This window comes from Bufo gargarizans, chromosome 3 (assembly GCF_014858855.1).
Source record: "Bufo gargarizans isolate SCDJY-AF-19 chromosome 3, ASM1485885v1, whole genome shotgun sequence".
NCBI lineage: Eukaryota > Metazoa > Chordata > Amphibia > Anura > Bufonidae > Bufo > Bufo gargarizans.
The window spans coordinates 305,182,490-305,203,817 of NC_058082.1; the positions used below are offsets into that span (position 1 = coordinate 305,182,490).

General features: G+C 40.3%; 1 protein-coding gene across 1 annotated transcript in view; it reads right to left on the reverse strand.

Annotated features, from left to right (window-relative positions):
• Positions 1–21,328, reverse strand: part of LOC122931557 (cytidine monophosphate-N-acetylneuraminic acid hydroxylase-like) — a 186,363-nt gene that overhangs the window by 95,433 nt on the left and 69,602 nt on the right. The gene's annotated exons all lie outside the window — the stretch shown is intronic.

Sequence of the window (21,328 nt, forward strand, 5' to 3'; positions counted from 1 at the left end):
TGGACGTTGAGGTGGCAGCTGTCAGCTTACTGACTGGCCTTAGCTTGGAGCGGCACGTGGAAAAACTGTTCCATCATGTTAAGGTGACTGAAATGGCTGCTGCTGTGGCTTCTGCTGCTCGTGGTGGTGGGAGGGGCGGTGACTCTGTGGGGGGCGGAGAGGGGCCTCCCTTTCAGACACCTATATGCTGGTTGAAATAAATTGGGCCTCTTAAAAAAAAAAAGTTAAAACCATGTGGAATCTGGATAAAGAATAAATGAAAATGGATGATGAGGGTCAGGCCTGACCATTAATATCATGTTAACACTCACCGGTAAATGGTTATCCTACCCAGTGTATTGATGTGTTAATCACCTATATGCTTGTTTAATTAAATTGAGCAAGATAAAAAAAATATGAAATTCCAACTGGGTGGAAGTACAATAAATGGATGATTGAGGCCTGGCAATTATTTCCACGTTAACACTCATGGGTAAATTATTGCCCTACCCTGTGTATTGGTGTACTGATCACCTATATGCTGTTTTAATTAAATGTAATTCTAACATGTGGAAATACAATAAATGTAAACGGATGATTGAGGCCTGGTGCTTATTTTCATGTTAATACTCAACACTAACAGGTAAATATGCTGGTTTAATTAAATTAAACCCACCCCCAAAATTTTTTGGGGGGGGCAGACACTGTTATACACAACTATCCTCATTCACAGTCCAGCACAGAATAGCGCATCATTGAATAAAGAGAGGATGACATTGTGGCTTGAATGACACAGTCCTCCTCTCAGTCAATGCATGATGACATGGAGGTCACTTTCAAGAGAGTGCAGTCAGCATTTGTACTGCCTTGAGAAGCAGGTTCAGGGTGTGGCAAGGACCCCATGTTGGTGCTGGTGATAGTGGCACCTGTAGCCATGGTATTAGGGATGGGGCAGTGGTAGCAACAGTGGTTTGCTGGGCAAGCACATATAGAGTGTTGGGAGGAGGGCCAAGAAGCCCACCATGATATATCACAGTCTGATAAAAGTGGAAGTTAGGCTACTTTCACACTTGCGTTGTTAATTCCGGTATTGAGTTCCGGCAGATCCGTTTTGATTGTGCACATCAGGATGCATCAGTTCCAGTAGGATGCGGTTGTGTGAAATAAAAATAGAAAAAAACAGATACATTGAAAGTCAATGGGTGACAGATCAATATTTTTAGGCTTCTAAAAAAACTGATCCGTCACCATTGACTTGCATTGTTTTCAGTGCCGGATCCATTTTTTTCCGTTTTTATGATGAGACACAAAACCGCAGCTTGCAGTGGTTTTATGTCTGGTCACAAAACGGAATGCTGCTGGAACGGAAGACATCCTAATGCATCCTGAATGGATCTCTTTCCATTCAGTATGCATGAGGACTAAATGGAAATGCTTTTTTCAAAACTACGTAAGTGTGAAAGTAGCTTAAGGGCTCATTCACACGGCCGTTGCCCCTCCGTTGCCGTATTTCGGCCCTCATACGGTGCGTCCACAATACATGGGGCACCGGCCGTGTGCATTCCGTATCACGGATCCGGACCCATTCCCTTTGGTTGTTTTTTTTCAGTTTTACATAATAAAGCATTTTTGAAAAAAATCATTTTTTTGTCTCCGCATTCTGAAAGCCATAGGTTTTTTTTTGTTTTTTGGCCCACTTACGTAGGGGCTCATTTTTTTCAGTATGAGATGACGGTTTGATTGGTACTATTTTAGGGTGCATATGACTTTTTTATTGCTTGGTATTACACTTTTTGGGATGTAAGGTGACAAAAAATGGCTTTTTAAAAACTGTTTTTATTTTATTTTTCATCTCAGGGGTTAGGTAATGTGATATTTTTATACAGCAGGTTTTAACGGGCGATTGTCTGAGGTAGGGTATCATTTTTGTGGGATGAGATGACGGTTTGATTGGTACTATTTTGGGGTGCATATGACTTTCTGATCGCTTGCTATAAAAAAATTTGTGATGTAAGGTGACAAAAAAATGCTTTTTTGACACTGTTCTTTTTTTTCATTTTTTCTACGGTGTTCACCTGAGGGGTTAGGTAATAAGATATTTTTTATACAGTAGGTTCTTACGGACGCAGCGATACCTAATATGTATACTTTTTTAAATTTATTTAAGTTTTACACAATAATATTATTTTTGGAAAAAAATAATCATTTTAGTGTCTCCATAGTCTGAGAGCCATACTTGTTTTATTTTCTGGGCAATTGTCTTAGGTAGGGTATCATTTTTGCGGCATAAGATAACGGTTTGATTATTACTATTTTGGGGTGCATATGACTTTTTGATCGCTTGCTATTACACTTTTTGTGATGTAAGGTGACAAAAAATGGCTTTTTTGACACCGTTTAATTTTTTTTTTATGGTGTTTACCTGAGAGGTTAGGTCATGTGATATTTTTATAGAGTAGGTTCTTACGAACACGTCGATACCTAATATTTATAATTTTTTATTTACTTAAGTATTACACAATAACAGCATTTTATAAACAAAAAAATGATATTTTTGTGTCTCCATGTTCTTTTTGATCGCTTGGTGTTCCAATTTTAGTGATGTAAGGTGACAAAAAAACATATTTTTTTTAGCACAGTTTTTATTTAATTCTTTTGACGGGATTCACCTGAGGGGTTAGGTCATGTGATATTTTTATAGAACCGGTCTTTACGGACATGGCAATACCTAATATGTACACTTTCTTTTATTTATTTAAAGGGAACCTGTCACCAGTTTTATGGTGTCCTAACTAAGGGCAACATAAATAAGTGACTGATTCTCTTAGCAAAATGATGGGTCACTTTCTTTAATTGACCCAGTCAATCTGCCAACATCTTGTATTGAAAAGTACCAGCTGATAATGATGAGTCTTGAATATTCATGAGCTCCTAACTCTCCCCGCCCACCTGCTGCTGAATGACAGTTTTTTTCCATATGAATCAGCAGCAGGTGGGCAAGGGAGTGGCTATAGCTCTTAATTAAATATACGCTGGACTCAATGACATCATGCTGGACTCAAATCAGCATGCAGCATGTGGCATCTTTGTGTGTATATTATGAGGTAACCATCTGTCACACCAGTAAGTGAATACATCTAAGGAACTTTTTAGTAGTTAATGATTGTATATAATTAGTTAGATTATAATCAAATATCCACATGACAGGTTCGCTTTAAGTTTTACATAATAATATAATTTTTGAAACAAAAGAAAATCATGTTTTAGTATCTCCATAGTCTGAGAGTCATAGTTTATTTTTATTTTTGGGTGATTGTCTTAGGTAGAGTATCATTTGTTGTGGGATGAGATGACGGTTTGATTGGCACTATTTTGGGGGTGCATATGACTTTTTTTTATCTCTTGCTATTACACTTTTTGTGATATAAGGTGACAAAAAATTTTACCTGGGGGGTTTTGGTCATGTGATATTTTTATAGATTTGGTTGTTATGGATGCGGCAATACCTAATATGTCTACTTTTTTATTTATTTCACTTTAAAACAATAATAGCATTTGTTAAACAAAAAATGATGTTTTAATGTCTCCATATTCTGAGAACTATAGTTTTTTCTTTTCTTTTTAGCGATTTTCTTATGTAGGGGCTCATTTTTTGCAGAATGTGGTGACTGATTTATTAGTACCATTTTGTGGGACATGCGCCTTTTTGATCACTTGGTCTTGCACTTTTTGTGATGTAAGGTGACAAAAATAGCTTTTTTTTACACAGTTTTTATTTTTTATGGTGTTTATCGGACAGGGTGGATCATGTGATATATTTGTAAAGCCGGCCGTCACGGACACAGAAATACCAAATATGTCTATTTTATTTATTTTTTCCTATTTTATTTATTTTTTTATTACCTAATTGGGGAATTATTTTTTTACATGTGAAACCTTTTTTACAATTTTTTTATAAGACACTTTATTTATTTATTTTTTATACTTACATACAAGACCTATGGGGGACATTTGACTTAATTTTTTTAATTATTTTTTACTATAGTTATCTCCTGTAACTGGGGCTGACATAGTAGCCCCAGTTACAGGGGAAATACACCCCCCAGAGAGGCTGTACAGCAGAATACAGCACTGTACAGCCTCAGTGCAGGGCTGATCGAGGTCTGTGAAAGACCCGACAGCTCCTGCACTCTCCCAGCCCCAGGCTGTGACAGGAAGCACAAAGCGCTTCCTGATCTGTATACACAATGCTCGGTGAGCGCTGTGTATGCAGCTATCTAGAAGGCAGGGACACGTAGGAATGGTCTCTGTCTTGTCTCTGGGTTGCCCTGCTCTCACTGACGGCGGGCAACCTGTTCTGCAGCTGCACAATTAGCGTGCAGCTGCGATCTCTGAATGGACGTTCCAGAACATCCATTCAGAGGTAAACATCCACCCATAGGACGTTTATATCCTATGGGTGGATGTGAAGTGGTTAATGAAAGCTGTTATTATAAGGTCAGTACAGGTCTTTTGGCAATCATTGACAGAATAACTTGGGTATACATGCCTAGCTCTAATAAACTAGCAAATAAAATAAATATATGACAGTTACCCTTTAACAATTTAAAGTGCAATAAACTAGTTACTAGCTTTGCATAGTAACAATAAGAGCAAATGTACACAAACGTCCAAAGTACCCTGGCTCCAGAATATACTAACTTACTTTTATTAAATATGGGGGGAAGGGGAAAAAACAGCAATACTGCCAATGAATTTTTGCTATATACGTTTTGCCATGTTAATTCTTTTTGGCATAAACAGCATTATAATTTTATTCTCTTTGTCAGTACAATTACAGATATACCAAATACTGTATTTTTCGACCTATAAGACACACAGCCCCATAAGACTCATGTCACTATCCTCCCCCCTGTGTGTAGTGTACGTGACAGTCACAACTCACCTAGGTTTTCGGGAAAGTCAGACTAGCCATTAGACTCTCTTGCTCTCTGCAATTCTGGCTTTTTTAATGGCTCTCACTGTGCAGCATAAATTTCATGATAATTTTGTAGTGCAGCAATACCAAAGATGTAGAGGTGATTTTATTTTTGCCATTTTTCCAATGAAAAGCAATGGGAAAACGTGCAACTTGCTTTTTTTTTTACTAGTTCCACAAGGGGACTTTAATGGGCTATCTTTTGATTGCATCTATAATATGCAGTACAGTGTATTATACTTTCAGTATTATACACCAGAGAGGAGTGGCCTTATACACACCAATACTGACCACAGCATCTGAGCACGCTGAAACCGAAAGTGCGCACTTTTGGTGGTGCTCCATCTCCCACGTGTGGCGTTCGGAGGAGCCGGAGAGTGTATGCAGCAGCCCCTGTATGAATGACAGGTGGCTGCTGCATAGTATTTCCTATGGAACCCTTGCCTATAATAGGGCACCATAGGAAAGTAGTGAAATCATCATAGATTCCAATATTAGTGCATTGGAGTCTATGATAATAGCAATCAGATGATTGCATGTTATAGTTCCCTATGGGAACTTTAAAAAAGTGTAAAAATAAAAGTAAAAAAAAAATAAAAATACATAAAAAAACATAAAAATTCTAATCACCCCCCTTTTCCCAAAATAAAAATAAAAGAACTAAAAAAAGAAAAAAATACACATCATGGGTGTCGCGATGTGTGAAAATGCACATAGTATAAAAATATATCCCCCGTACAGCAAACAGCAAAACGGAAAAAAGCATCCAAATGGCCAATTCGCCATTTTTTGTCGCATCATTTTGATCAAAAAGTCCTACACACCCCAGAAGGGTATCAATGAAAAGTTTGCCACGTAAAAAATGAGCCCCCTTGCATCTCCGTGCACATAATTACACAAATGTTATAGGGGTCAAAATATGGCGACAAAAAAATAAAATATATTTTTTCCCAATTTAAATTTTTTTATTACTATTAAATGCAAGAAAAACTATACATATAAGGTATAGCCAGATTCGAACTGACCTGTAGATTAAAACTGGTCAGTTTTATCGCATATCGAACGTTGTAAACGTAAAATTGTGGTGGAATTGCATTTTTTTTGCAATTTCACCCCATTGGAATTTTTTTCCCACTTCCCACTACATCATATGCCATATTAAATGGTTTCGTTGGAAAGTACAACTTGTCCTGCAAAAAACATGCCCTCATAAGGCTATGTGAACAGACAAATAAATAAAAAAACAACTCTGGGCCTTAAAGGGTTAATAGTATGGGCGTTTTCAGATGTGGTGATGTCTATAATGTTTTTTAATTTATTTTAATTTTGTGGAAAGGGGGGTAATTGTTTTATATTTTTAACAATTTTTTTTAAGTCACTCTAGGTGACTATTACTAGCAATTATTACTGTAGATTGCCAACTGTGTTCTGTGATGGGTATATATCTATCACAGAGCACACCATTTACTGTATTCTAATATAGGGTTCCTACCTGCTGGCCTGTATTTGAATATTCTGGTGATGGGTATCAGAGCCTGCTTGAATCCCTGAGCCATCACCGGGACATAGGCACAGCTTCCTTAATCTCAGCCTGGGAATGCTGTTACACATGGTCAGTGGGGGAGATTTATGAAAACAGGTGAAAAGGAAAAGTGTTCTGAAAAACGAAAGCTATAATCTGTTGCTACCGGCAACTAAGACAGTTTACCTTTGCACCAGTTTTGATAAATCTCCAAAACTTTACATACTGTAGTGTGGTGATATGTACAGTATAAGTGCTGGGAGGTGTGTATATCCCACCCAGATACATCAGCTGGGCTGGGCCAGTTCTAGGTGAAATGGGGCCCTGAGGCGAAAAACAATAAGCCCCCCCCCCCCCTCCACCTGACACTTGCTAACTTTAACGTCCTGTATTGTAAACAAATGCAAGTGGCAAAGCAACATGTACAAGTAAACATTTCTGTAATATTTATTATTGCAATAAATAAATGCAGCAAAAAAGGAATCAAATGTAAAAATTTGCAAGTACCAAAGTATTTTTCCAAATAAACAGTGCAGTTAGATTTTTTGGGTAAGCTTAAAATCCAGCTATACAATGTAAACCATACCGTGCAATAGTCAAATAAAAATGATTCCTGAAACTGGGCTCTAACAAATGTTTAGATAAATATAAGTTCGCTAATTCAAAATTAACATTTGGCATGGGAACAAACATTTCTAAAGTGGTCTAAAAATAAGTCATGGGAATAAAAAAAAAAAGTCAGCCCAGGCAAGTAAAGGCAACATCAGCATAAGCTATAACAAAATTGTTTCCATCAAAATAATTAGAATAAACAAATAGAAATAAATAGAATTATTATAAACAATTAATTTAACATGAATAAATGTTTTAACTTAACGTTAGATAAAAAAAAATACAGCAAAATCAAGAAAAAAAAAATACTTTAAAGTGCAATGGTTTGAGAAGCAACACAATTATTGCTTTGAAATAAAGTTTTATGACTTCTTAAAAGTGAACCTTCCTGGCTTTTGCTAAGGGTACTTTCACACTTTCGGCAAGACGGATCCGACGGGCTGTTCACCATGTCGGATCCGTCCTGCAACTATTTCGCCGTGCTGCCGCTCCGTCCCCATTGACTATAATGGGGACGGGGGCGGAGCTCCGGCGCAGCACGGCGAAAGCCGCCGGACTAAAAAGCCTGACATGCAGTAATTTTAGCCACAGGACGGATCCGACATGGTGAACAGCCTGTCGGATCCATCCTGCCACAAGTGTGAAAGTAAAAAGGAATGTATAAGGCTGGCACTCAATTATATGGAATCAGTTGAAAAATTGCTATTTATTCAATAAAACACAATTCAATAAACAATCAATAGATAAAATGTACAATATAAATAATGCACAATGTGAAATAAGCAATATTAAAAACCGCCAATAGTGAATGCACACGCTGTGGGCTATAGTCTTGGGGGTATTGTCAAATACTCCCCAAGAGGCTCAAGATGTATTTGTTTGAGAGATCAAATAATGTCCTCCTTGGAATGATCCTCTAGTTAAAATGCAAACTTGTTCCAGGGACGGCACTATGGCCGGATAGCAGACGGCTGTCAGGAAAGATATCCTGGATAATGTGGATCTACCACGCAGTGTGTATCAGGCTGCAGGTGGGGAGTAAAGCGGGGACCGGTTTGTCTTACCCTGTTGGTCGGGTCCGGTGGCTGGAGAGTCTGTTCCTCCTACCGCTACTCACCACGATGCGCCGGCTTCTGCTCACGCTGTTCGGCGTCCTCGCTCGAGATTGATGTATCACGTGGGGGTAATCTCGCGGGACTTGCCTGTTTAGTGGTTCGGTTTACTTTTCCCTCCGGCTGGTTTCAAAACGGATTTCTATGGAGCGCTCCAATATCCAAGAGGTTTTAAAAACTTGCTCGGTAGCTCCGGATCATTCCTTATAGGGGTGAACTCGCCAGACGCGTTTCAGGGACGTCTCTCCCCTTCCTCAGTGGCTCTACCCCCATTGAAATATAGCTTCCTTTTATGGTCCGCTCGGTATCATCAAAAGCCTGGATCAAAAGTCCAGTTTTGTCTGTTTATAGCATTCGTGCGGTTTCTATGCAGTATTAGTGCGGTTTATCATTTTTCACTTGTGGTCTTTCCTACTTATTATAATGGTGATATTATATAATAAAGGGAATATTTCCCAACAGTATTGTCCACAAAAAATATTGTACAGATAAAAACGTATAAAATCAATAATATAAAATCAATAATATAAATATATATAATATAATGCCATCTTCTCTTCATAATAAAACATAATATTGCTGCGGTATACATGTGTGAATAACAGAATAATATCTTAAAATATAAAACCATTAATAAAAAAAAGGGTGATGGAATCAATCTGATGTAGTATGGAGGGGGGGATATAGACCCTGGACTGGTCAGCAAAAAAGATGTCTGGTGTCTTGAACCTTAATAGTAATCCAACAAGGAATCCATCCCTTCATAGTAGTGTGAAAGTACCCTTAGGCAAACTCTTCTATCAATTTTGAGAAATCTAGATTTCTGCAAATGTCTTGCTCAATTGCAATCTCCGCCAGGCCATTTAGCCGATCTTGTAACATGGAGGATCCTAAATAGTTCTTGATTAGCTCTAAACGTGAGAAGCTTCTCTCTCCGGACGCCACTGTAAATGGCACACTCAGGAGGATACGAAAGGCCACACCGAGACTTGGGTACAGATCCAAAAGGTTTGCTCTGTATATGTGATTTAACATATTCAGGGTGGAATTAGATACGTCATCAGGCATGCTTCTTATGGCAGTAATTATTTCTAGCTTCAGGTCATTAGGATCAATGTCCCCTATTTCTTCTTAGAAGTGTTTACAACAATCTTCCAGTCTTTGTTGGTCTTTAGCAGCCTTCATCTCCTTTGTCAGGGCAACATCAATCCGGGGTAAAAAGAAAACTTGTTTTATTGTTCTTCTGGGGTGCAGTTCACCTCACCTATTCACTCATAGTCAAACATTCTTCTTTTTGTTCTTTTTCTCTTGATGGGCAACACAAATTCCACACCTATTTCTTCTCCCAAGTCTTTAGCAATGGAATGGGCTGAAACCAGTATCTCTGTATTCTTGCAAGAATTCCAGTGCTGCTTCAATTTCTTTTGTTAGGACATCCATCCCAATACTTGGACTGTGGAAGAGCTTGCTGGCACGATTAATGTGGTACAAAACTTGACCCCACACCACAGTGAAGAGAGTGAATTGACCTGAAGACAGGGCCGGCGCTTCCATAACTATTTTTGTGGCGGTGGTGCCGTGGTGGGCGGCTAACAGCGCTAAGTGGACAGACTAATAAAAAGAGGCTGAGCCAGGCAAGCCACACTGCAGTGGGGTCCGTGGCTGCTCTGAGCCCCTCTCTGCCGCCTCTTTAAGAGAGCAGTGGCTCCTGGAGCGTGCTGATGCACAGGCACGTCTTCGTGTCTGTGACGTTGCCAGCTCCGCCCCCAGAGAGGAAGGAGAGAGCGCCAGTCAGCCACTGCCAGGGGGGCCCTCCCTCACCGTGGCCGCATTGGTTCAACTTTTGCCCACACAGCCAAGGTACAAATAAAAAGATCTCAACTGTCCCATTGGGAGCAGAGATGTGCTAGCCTAGAGAAATGTGCTATTGGGGGGGAGTGGTTAGAATGAGAGATGTGCTGGAGAAATGTGCCATGGTGGGGGGGCTGGGGGGAAGGAGAGATTTTCTGATGCCACTGGCCCATGGAGGGGGAGAAATGTTCCATTTGGGGGGGGTGTAGGGTGGGAAGTGTGCTGCCACGGAGAGGGGGCATAAATAATGTGACGCGAAGGGGGTGATGTAAAAAGAAGAGGGTGATGATGTGACATGGAGGGGGAGAAATGAGACATGGATGGAGCTGGAGGGGGGAAATTATATTGAGGAGTTAAAATGTGACATGGAGGGGGAGAAATGTGACATGGAGGCCGGAGGGCATCATTGGGGGAACTTTTTACTGGCACATTATTACTGGCACATGACTGATGGGCATCTATGGGGCCATATTTTACTGGCACATTATTGGGTGGCATCTATGGGGGCACTTATTACTGGCACATTATTGGGGGCACTTTTTACTGGCACATTATTAGGTGGGCACTATAGAGGCATCTACTGAGGCTACAAAGAAGGGGTATGTTATATGGAGCACTTTGTACAGTGACATTTTATACTGGGACACATTATGGTGGTTACTATGGTTAAGGGGGAGAGGAATACTATGGGGTCATCTATGGGGTACTAAGATGGGGTATTTTATGCTTGCAAATTATGGGGGACACTGAGGGCATCTACTGGGGCACTATATGGGGACATTTTATACTGGTACATTATGGGGACACTAGGAGGAAGGCAGGAGAGGAGCACTATGGGGCATTTACTGGGGGCACTATATAGGGGTATTTTATACTGGTTTACTATGGTGGTACTATGGGAACATTAGCTCAACTGGGGGCATTACAAGGGGGGATTTTTTTGCACTGTCTAATATAAGGAGAATTATTACTACTGGGGGGGCATTATGATGGGCTTTATTACCCCCCATGATATGACCCCCTAGTAGCAGCACCAGCCTCTCTCTTCTCTCCCTCTGCCCCATCTCCAAATCTTTATTATGAAATCTTTCTCATTAGGATAAAACACATCACCTCCACGAGCCCCCGGCCAAAGTGTTGATGTGGTGTCTGAGATCCCCAAGGGCCAAGCCAAGTAATTGTACGCTTTCATGTGAAATATGTTTATGTTATACACATATAGCATAGACTGTGCCAAACAATATACAGTTTCTTCTGTATGAACGTCCATAAATTAAATCTCCAGACTGATTGATGAACCAGATGTGTGGGCCAGCCATGATTAAACCTATTATTGTTTTTATTGATGACAGTACTGTTTTATGGTTTTATCGATATCACTGACGTGAAACTCCTAGTGAGGGATGAGGGAGGAGCCGCGGGCAGCCACTGGTGTCTCCCTCCTGTACTCTTGGAGTGATATAGGTTAAACTGAAATTCTGTGTTATTAAATTCACTTTAATACTGAAATATAAAAATAGACTTGTACATAACTATATATATTTTAAGTATATTGTAAGATTACTGGGCCAAGATGAAGCGATCCTATCTCAGCGGTTCTCAGAAAAGTTAAAAAGCTGAAGAAAAAACAAGGAAGTTGGAGACCTATCCAAAACTAACATCATTCTTTCAACCACATCGAGACTCACAGCAAGTTAAAGCTTTAACATCCAGTGATGAAACTCCTTTACCACCAGCCATAGAAATGGGAGAGGAAGCTGAAGGTCACGGATCCAAGGACACAGTCTCTTCTGTGAAATCACCACTGAAACTGCTGCAGAAAGCACATATACTGCTGTTTCCATGAGTATTATTTTTCCACCGGAAAATGTAGACATTACTGATGTTGTAAGTGACGACCCAGCATTGTGGCCTACTGCAACTTCTGATGCCCAGAGAATGGAGTTAGTGAAGAGAGGCCCCAAGCAAATTATGGACATTGTCTTTCCACAGAACAAATCAGCAACTCCAAGATGTTTTACAAAAGAAAATTATTTCATTCAAGTAGGCAATGGAGACAAAATTCTACGTACGTGGCTGGTTTACTCTGAGAAAGTAAATAAAGTATTTTGTTTCTGCTGCGTCGTATTTGGAAAACGGGATATCTCAATATCCAAAGATGGGTTTAACAAGTGGAAAAATATCCAGTCATACCTGAAAGAACATGAGCACTCTGCATGCAGGACTGGCATAGCCTACGCACATTCATGTGTGCAAAAAGGACAGTCGATAGTGCAGCAGATTGAACTGGAAAAAACCTACTGGTGTTCTATTCTAACAAGCATAATGGACATTATTTGTCATTTGGCGCAACGCAATCTGGCATTACGTGGAAGTACAGATCGACTATATCATCCCCACAATGGTAATTTTCTTGGAGAGCTTCTTGCTAAATATGACTATTTTATGAATGAACATGTGAGAAAAATTCAGAAGAAGAAAATTAAACGGCACTAACTCAGTAAGGACATTCAAAACGAGCTTATGAGGCAGATGGGTAATACCATACTACAGGCTGCGGCAGAAAGAATTCGTACAGCCAAGTACTATGGTGTGATCATGGGCTGCACACCTGATACAAGCCATGTGGAACAACTTTCAATAACCATTTGCATTGTGAAATGTGAACTGTCAGTTGGAGCATCAGTTTTTGAATACTTTGCTGGTTTCCTTGCTGTGGAAGAAACAACTGGGGAGGCCTTGTGTGATGTATTTTTTAAAACACCTGGATGAACTGAACATCAGCATTGATAACTGCAGAAGTCAGAGATATGATAATGGCAGTAACATGAAGGGGAAGAAACAAAGGATTTTGCCAATGAATAAACGAGCCTTGTTTATGCCCTGCAGCAGTCATACTTTGAATTTAGTAATACTGGATGCTGCCAAATCTTCAGCTTTTTTCTATCACATTTTTGGCATTTTACAGAGAATCTATGTTCTTTTTAGTTCCTCTACACAGCGGTGGGCTATCTTGAAGCAGAACTACTCTCGTCTCACTGTCAAACCCTAGGTTAAAGCACAGAACCTTAACACTATCAATCCGACACTATCGGACAGTCGATGGGAGTGTCGGATTGATAGTGTTAAGGTTCTGCGCTTTAACCTAGGGTATGTTATTTCTGCACTTGAAGATCCTGTCATCCATGCAACAACAAAGAAAGATGATGTGACAGTTGCAGAGGCTAAGAGCCTTTCCGAGGAGATTCACTCTCTTCACTGTGGTGTGGTATGATGTTTTGTACCACATTAATCGTGCCAGCAAGCTCTTCCACAGTCCAAGTATTGGGATGGCTGTCCTAGCAAAATAAATTGAAACGGCACTGGAATTCTTGCAAGAATACAGAGATACTGGTTTTGAATCAACCCATTCCATTGCTAAAGACTTGGGAGAAGAAATATGTGTGAAATTTGTGTTGCCCATCAAGAAAAAAGAACAAAAAGAAGAATGTTTGACTATGAGTGAATAGGTGAGGTGAACTGCACCCCAGAAGAACAATAAAACAAGTTTTCTTTCTACCCCGGATTGATGTTGCCCTGACAAGCATAAAAGAAAGATTTACTTAAGTAAACACTTTCTACAATCTTTTCGGTTTCCTCTTTAGTACAAAGGAGATGAAGGCTGCTAAAGACCAACAAAGACTGGAAGATTGTTGTAAACACTTCTAAGAAGAAATAGGGGACATTGATCCTAATGACTTGAAGCTAGAAATAATTACTGCCATAAGAAGCATGCCTGATGACGTATCTGATTCCACCCTGAATATGTTAAATCACATATACAGAGCAAACCTTTTGGATCTGTACCCAAGTCTCAGTGTGGCCTTTCGTATCCTCCTGAGTGTGCCAGTTACAGTGGCATCCGGAGAGAGAAGCTTCTCACGTTTAGAGCTAATCAAGGACTATTTAGGATCCTCCATGTCACAAGATCGGCTAAATGGCCTGGCGGAGATTGCAATTGAGCAGGACATTTGCAGAAATCTAGATTTCTCAAAATTGATAGAGTTTGCCTCAGCAAAAGCCAGGAAGTTTCACTTTTAAGAAGTCATAAAACTTTATTTCAAAACAATTTTTAAAAACACCAAAAAAGTAATTATCATGAATATCTCGCATAGAGTTAATCGTATATCACCTAAAATGCTCAAAAAAGCATCCATACAGAGATCGTTTTGCTTCACGCTTCCTCTTGGGGCAAGGAGGAAACGTGAAGCGAAACGATCGTCGGGCAGCTGCTTCAGACCAGGGTCAGTAAGGAAGTTGATTTGTTGCACTTGTGCACTTTAATACACCCCCCCCCCCCCCTGCAGTCTCTGCCTTGTGAGGGCTGCACTCAGGCTCACACTTCCATAATTGGTTGTAGTGTTTTGCCTTGTATGCTCTGGGTGCATTTTACTATATGTGCCCCACTAAGCTGACACTGCCCCAAGTGTGTATGGGGGATACTAGTCCCTTTTTGGTCTGGAGCTCTCTCTGTTTTTATACATTTATTTGTAACACGTTGTGTTCCCATGATTGCTGTCTTTGTGTATGTTTTTAATGATATACCGTTGATGGATGTCTAATAAAGGAATTTATTGATTGTAATAATTCTCTATATGGATGCTTTTTTGAGCATTTTAGGTGATGTAAAGCAATAATTTTGTTGCTTCTCAAACCATTGCACTTTAAAGTATTTATTTTTGCTTGATGTTGCAGTATTTTTTTTATCTAACGTTAATTTAACACATTTATCCATCTTAAATTATTTGCTTATAATTCTATTTATTTCTGTTTGTTTATAATAATTCTATTTATTTCTATATGGTTATTCTAATTATTTTGATGGAAACAATTTTGTTATAGCTTATGCTGATGTTGCACTTACTTGCCTGGGCTGACTTTTTTTTAAATTCCCATTACACATATAATTTAATAGCATTTTACTTATTTTCAGACCACTTTAGAAAGATGGCTACTGAGGAAGAGGTTTGAACCTCGAAACGCGTTTAGCGGACATTCCGAAAAAAAGATCCACTTAGCTAATCGCGAACAAGCGATCAAAAATCCTCCAGACACTACTGGCAAGCGATTACAAGTTTTCAAAACTTCTGGCAAAAGCAAATACAAATTAAATTTTTGCCATTAACGAACATTCAAGCAGCTCTCCTAAATCTTGCAAGATTATAAAACGGGACTCGCAACCATCACGTGGGACGCTGAGTTACGGCAGAAGTGAGCGCAAGCATACAGGTGAACACCAACGGAGGTAACAGCTGAGGCACCGTGATTAAGCAGGGTGAGTGCATTGTAAATAGAGTGGGACGCCTGTCTAATCAGTACAATACTACAGCTTTGACGAACACAAACTAAATCCCTAGCAAATATCGGGAGTTGGACCAAAACAGTGAACAATATACTATTGATATATGCTGAAAGAGACGCTGTTGCTAAATCATTGTGATCACCAACATCCATGCCTTTAAAGTGAGGGTGGCAGGGATAGCTGCATCCTGAAACTGGAAAATAATTATTACTAACCACTTATAGACTGCTATTGATGACTGGTGCCTTTGACATTACAGGGAGTGCAGAATTATTAGGCAAGTTGTATTTTTGAGGATTAATTTTATTATTGAACAACAACCATGTTCTCAATGAACCCAAAAAAACTCATTAATATCAAAGCTGAATATTTTTGGAAGTAGTTTTTAGTTTGTTTTTAGTTTTAGCTATTTTAGGGGGATATCTGTGTGTGCAGGTGACTATTACTGTACATAATTATTAGGCAACTTAACAAAAAACAAAAAATATATACCCATTTCAATTATTTATTTTTACCAGTGAAACCAATATAACATCTCAACATTCACAAATATACATTTCTGACATTCAAAAACAAAACAAAAACAAATCAGTGACCAATATAGCCACCTTTCTTTGCAAGGACACTCAAAGGCCTGCCATCCATGGATTCTGTCAGTGTTTTGATCTGTTCACCATCAACATTGCGTGCAGCAGCAACCACAGCCTCCCAGACACTGTTCAGAGAGGTGTACTGTTTTCCCTCCTTGTAAATCTCACATTTGATGATGGACCACAGGTTCTCAATGGAGTTCAGATCAGGTGAACAAGGAGGCCATGGCATTCGATTCTCTTCTTTTATACCCTTTCTTGCCAGCCACGTTGTGGAGTACTTGGACGCGTGTGATGGAGCATTGTCCTGCATGAAAATCATGTTTTTCTTACCTTGCAGACTTCTTCCTGTACCACTGCTTGAAGAAGGTGTCTTCCAGAAACTGGCAGTAGGACTGGGAGTTGAGCTTGACTCCATCCTCAACCCAAAAAGGCCCCACAAGCTCATCTTTGATGATACCAGCCCAAACCAGTACTCCACCTCCACCTTGCTGGCGTCTGAGTCGGACTGGAGCTCTCTGCCCTTTACCAATCCAGCCATCTGGCCCATCAAGACTCACTCTCATTTCATCAGTCCATAAAACCTTAGAAAAATCAGTCTTGAGATATTTCTTGGCCCAGTCTTGACGTTTCAGCTTGTGTGTCTTGTTCAGTGGTGGTCGTCTTTCAGCCTTTCTTACCTTGGCCATGTCTCTGAGTATTGCACACCTTGTGCTTTTGGGCACTCCAGTGATGTTGCAGCTCTGAAATATGGCCAAACTAGTGGCAAGTGGCATCTTGGCAGCTGCACGCTTGACTTTTCTCAGTTCATGGGCAGTTATTTTGCGCCTTGGTTTTTCCACACGCTTCTCGCTTCTTGCGACTATTTTGAATGAAACGCTTGATTGTTCGATGATCACGCTTCAGAAGCTTTGCAATTTTAAGAGTGCTGCATCCCTCTGCAAGATATCTCACTATTTTTGACTTTTCTGAGCCTGTCAAGTCCTTCTTTTGACCCATTTTGCCAAAGGAAAGGAAGTTGCCTAATAATTATGCACACCTGATATAGGGTGTTGATGTCATTAGACCACACCCCTTCTCATTACAGAGATGCACATCACCTAATATGCTTAATTGGTAGTAGGCTTTCGAGCCTATACAGATTGGAGTAAGACAACATGCATAAAGAGGATGATGTGGTCAAAATACTCATTTGCCTAATAATTCTGCACGTAGTGTATTGTCACTAATAATTATTGATATTAACTGCTGCAACCAACAACGCTGCTTCAATACTGCCTCTACCCTTGTCACCGATAATTACAAGTATTAATGACATTTGCTGTTACTAATACAAATATTGCTGCTACAAATAACCGCTGCTCTAATATTGCTGCTACAAATAATATTGCTGCTATAAATAATTAAGCAAGAGCACCCGTCCTTTGATATCGGGAAAGTGAGCCACTATATAATTTTTAATCACTTTAGAAATGTTTGTTCACATGCCATAGGTTAATTTTGAATTGGCGAACTTTTATTTATCTAAACATTTGTTAGAGCCCAATTTCAGGAATGATTTTTATTTGACTATTGCACAGTATGGTTTGCATTGTGTTTTTGTTTGTAGTGTTTTATGTCCCCATTTGGGAGAAAATACCTAATTTTTCCCTACAGCTGGGTTTTAAGCCTACCCCAAAAATCTAACTGCACTGTTTATTTGGAAAAATACTTTGGTACTTTGGTAATTTTTATATTTGATTCCTTTTTTGTTGCATTTATTGTAATAATAAATATTACAGAAATGTTTACTTGTACCTGTTGCTTTGCCACTTGCATTTTTTTACAATAAGGGACGTTAAAGTCAGCAAGGGTCATGTGGGGCGGGGGCCTTATTGTTTTTCGCCCCAGGGCCCCATTTCACCTAGAACCGGGCCTGCCTGAAGATATCTCCTCGGAAGCTGTCACATCATCTTTCTTTGTTGTTGCATGGATGAAAAGATCTTCAAGTGCAGAAACAACATGCCCTAGGTTAAAGCGCAGAACCATAACACTATCAATCCGACACTCCCATCGACTGTCCGATAGGGGTTTTAGACAGTGAGACGAAGGCAGTTCTGCTTCAAGATAGCCCACCGCTGTGTAGAGGAACTAAAAAGAACATAGATTCTCTGTAAAACGCCAAAAATGTGACAGAAAAAAGCAGAAGATTTGGCAGCATCCAGTATTACTAAATTCAAAGTATTACTGCTGAAGGGCATAAACAAGGCTTGTTTATTCATTGGCAAAATCCTTGTTTGGACACTGTTTCTTCCCCTTCATGTTACTGCCATTATCATAGCTCTGACTTCTGCAGTTATCAATGCTGATGTTCAGTTCATCCAGGTGTTTTAAAAAAATACATCACACAAGGCCTCCCCAGTTGTTTCTTCCACAGCAAGGAAACCAGCAGAGTGTTCAAAAACTGATGCTCCAACTGACAGTTCACATTTCACAATGCGAATGGTTATTGAAAGTTGTTCCACATGGCTTGTATCAGGTGTGCAGCCCATGATCACACCATAGTACTTGGCTGTACGAATTCTTTCTGCCACAGCCTGTAGTATGGTATTACCCATCTGCCTCATAAGCTCGTTTTGAATGTCCTTACTGAGGTAGTGCTGTTTAATTTTCTTCTTCTAAATTTTTCTCACATGTTCATTCATAACCGAGTCATATTTAGCAAGAAGCTCCACCAAGCCAAGAAAATTACCATGGTGGGGATGATATAGTTGATCTGTACTTCCACGTAAGGCCAGATTGCGTTGCGCCAAATAATGTCTATTATCCTTGTTAGAATAGAGCACCAGTAGGTTTTTTCCAGTTCAATCTGCTGCACTTTGGCACTATCGACTGTCCTTTTTGCACACATCCCTGTGCGTAGACTATGCCTGTCCTGCATGCAGAGTGCTCATGAGCAGCAGAGTGCTCATGTTCTTTCAGGTATGACTGGATATTTTTTCACTTGTTAAACCCATCTTTGGATATTGTGATATCCCAAATATGACGCAGCAGAAAATAAAATACTTTATTTACTTGCTCAGAGGAAACCAGCCACGTACGTAGAATTTTGTCTCCATTGCCTACTTGAATGAAATAATTTTATTTTGTAAAACGTCTTGGAGTTGCTGATTTGTTCTATGGAAAGACAATGTCCATAATTTGCTTGGGGCCTTTCTTCACTAACTCCATTCTCTGGGTATCAGAAATTGCAGTAGGCCACAATGCTGGGTCGTCACTTACAACATCAGTAATGTCTACATTTTCCGGTGGTAAAATAATACTCATGGAAACAGCAGTATATGTGCTTTCTGAAGCAGTTTCAGTGGTAACTGGTTTACTTCCACATTGCATCTGTGCTTCCTCAGAAGCGAATGTGTCCTTGGATCCGTGACCTTCATCTTCCTCTTCCTTCATTTCTATGGCTGGTGGTAAAGGAGTTCCATTACTGGATGCTTCAACTTGCTGTGATTCTCGATGTAGTTAAAAGAATGATGTTAGTTTTGGATATGTCTCCAACTTCCTTGTTTTTTCTTCTGCTTTTTTCCTTTTCTGAGAACCGCTGAGATAGGATCGCTTCATCTTGGCCCAGTAATCTTACAATATACTTAAAAAATATATATAGTGATGTACAAGTCTATTTTTATATTTCAGTATTAAAGTGAATTTAATAACACAGAATTTCAGTTTACCCTATATCACTCCAAGAGTACAGGAGGGAGACACCAGTGGCTGCCCGCGGCTCCTCCCTCATCCCTCACTAAGAATTTCACGTCAGTGATATCGATAAAACCATAAAACAGTACTGTCATCAATAAAAACAATAATAGGTTTAATTGTGGCTGGCCCACACATCTGGTTCATCAATCAGTCTGGAGATTTAATTTTTGGACGTTCATACAGAAGAAACTGTATATTGTTTGGCACAGTGTATGCTATATGTGTATAACATAAACATATTTCACATGAAAACGTACAATTACTTGGCTTGGCCCTTGGGGATCACGGACACCACATCAACACTTTGGCCGGGGGCTCGGTGGAGGTGATGTGTTTTATCCTAATGAGAAAGATTTCATAATAAGGATTTGGAGATGGGGCAGAGGGATAGCAGAGCAGGGAGAGGCTGGTGCTGCTACTAGGGGGTCATACCATGGGGGAATAATAAAGACCACCATAATGCCCCCCAGTAGTAATAATTCTCCTTATATTAGACAGTGCAAAAAATACCCCCTTGTAATGCCCCCAGTTGAGATAATGTTCCCATAGTGCCACCATAATGTACCAGTATAAAATACCCCTATATAGTGCCCCTAGTAAATGCCCCATAGTGCTCCTATCCCCCCTTCCTCCTAGTGCCTCCATAATGTACCAGTATACAATGCCCCTATATCGTGCCCCAGTAGATGCCCTCAGTGTCCCCTATAATTTGCAAGCATGAAATACCCCTTCTTAGTGCCCTGTAGATGACCCCATAGCATTCTTCTCCCCCTTCCCCATATTACCCACCATAATGTGTCCCAGTATAAAATGCCACTGTACAGATCACTCCATATAACATACTCCTTCTTTGTAGCTTCAGTAGATACCCCTATAGTGCCCACCAATAATGTGCCAGTAATAAGTGACCCCATAGATACCCCCAATAATGTGCCAATAAAATGTGTCCCCATAGATGCCCCTCAATCATATGCCAGTAATAAGTGCCCCCATAGTACAACCTAATAATGTGCCAGTAAAAAGTGCCCGAATGATTCCCCCTGGCCTCAATGCCACATTTCTCCACCTCCATGTCACATTTTACCCCCTCAATGTAATTTCCTCCCCAGCTCCATCCATGTCACATTTCCCCCTCTCCATGTCACGTCATCACCCCCTCCTTTTTACATCATCCCCTTCGTGTCACATTATTTCTCCCTCCCCTCCATAGCAGCACACTTTCCACTCTCTATCCCCCCCTTGGATCATTTCTCCAGCACATGCACATCTCTCATTCTAACCCCCCCCCCCCCCCTCCCCAATAGCACATTTCTCCAGCACATGCACATCTCTCATTCTAACCCCCCCACCCCAATAGCACATTTCTCCATGCTAGCACATCTCTGCTCCCACTGGTACGGGTGAGATCTTGTTATTTGTACCTTGGCTGTATGTTGGCAGAAGATGAACCACGGCAGCCACAGTGATGGAGAGCCCCCTGGAAGTGGCTGGTTGGCGCTCGCTCCTTCTTCTTCTCTGGGGGCGGAGCTGGCAACGTCACAGCCACGAAGACGTGCCTGTGCGGCAGCTAGCTCCAGCAGCCACTGCTCTCTTAAAGAGGCGGCA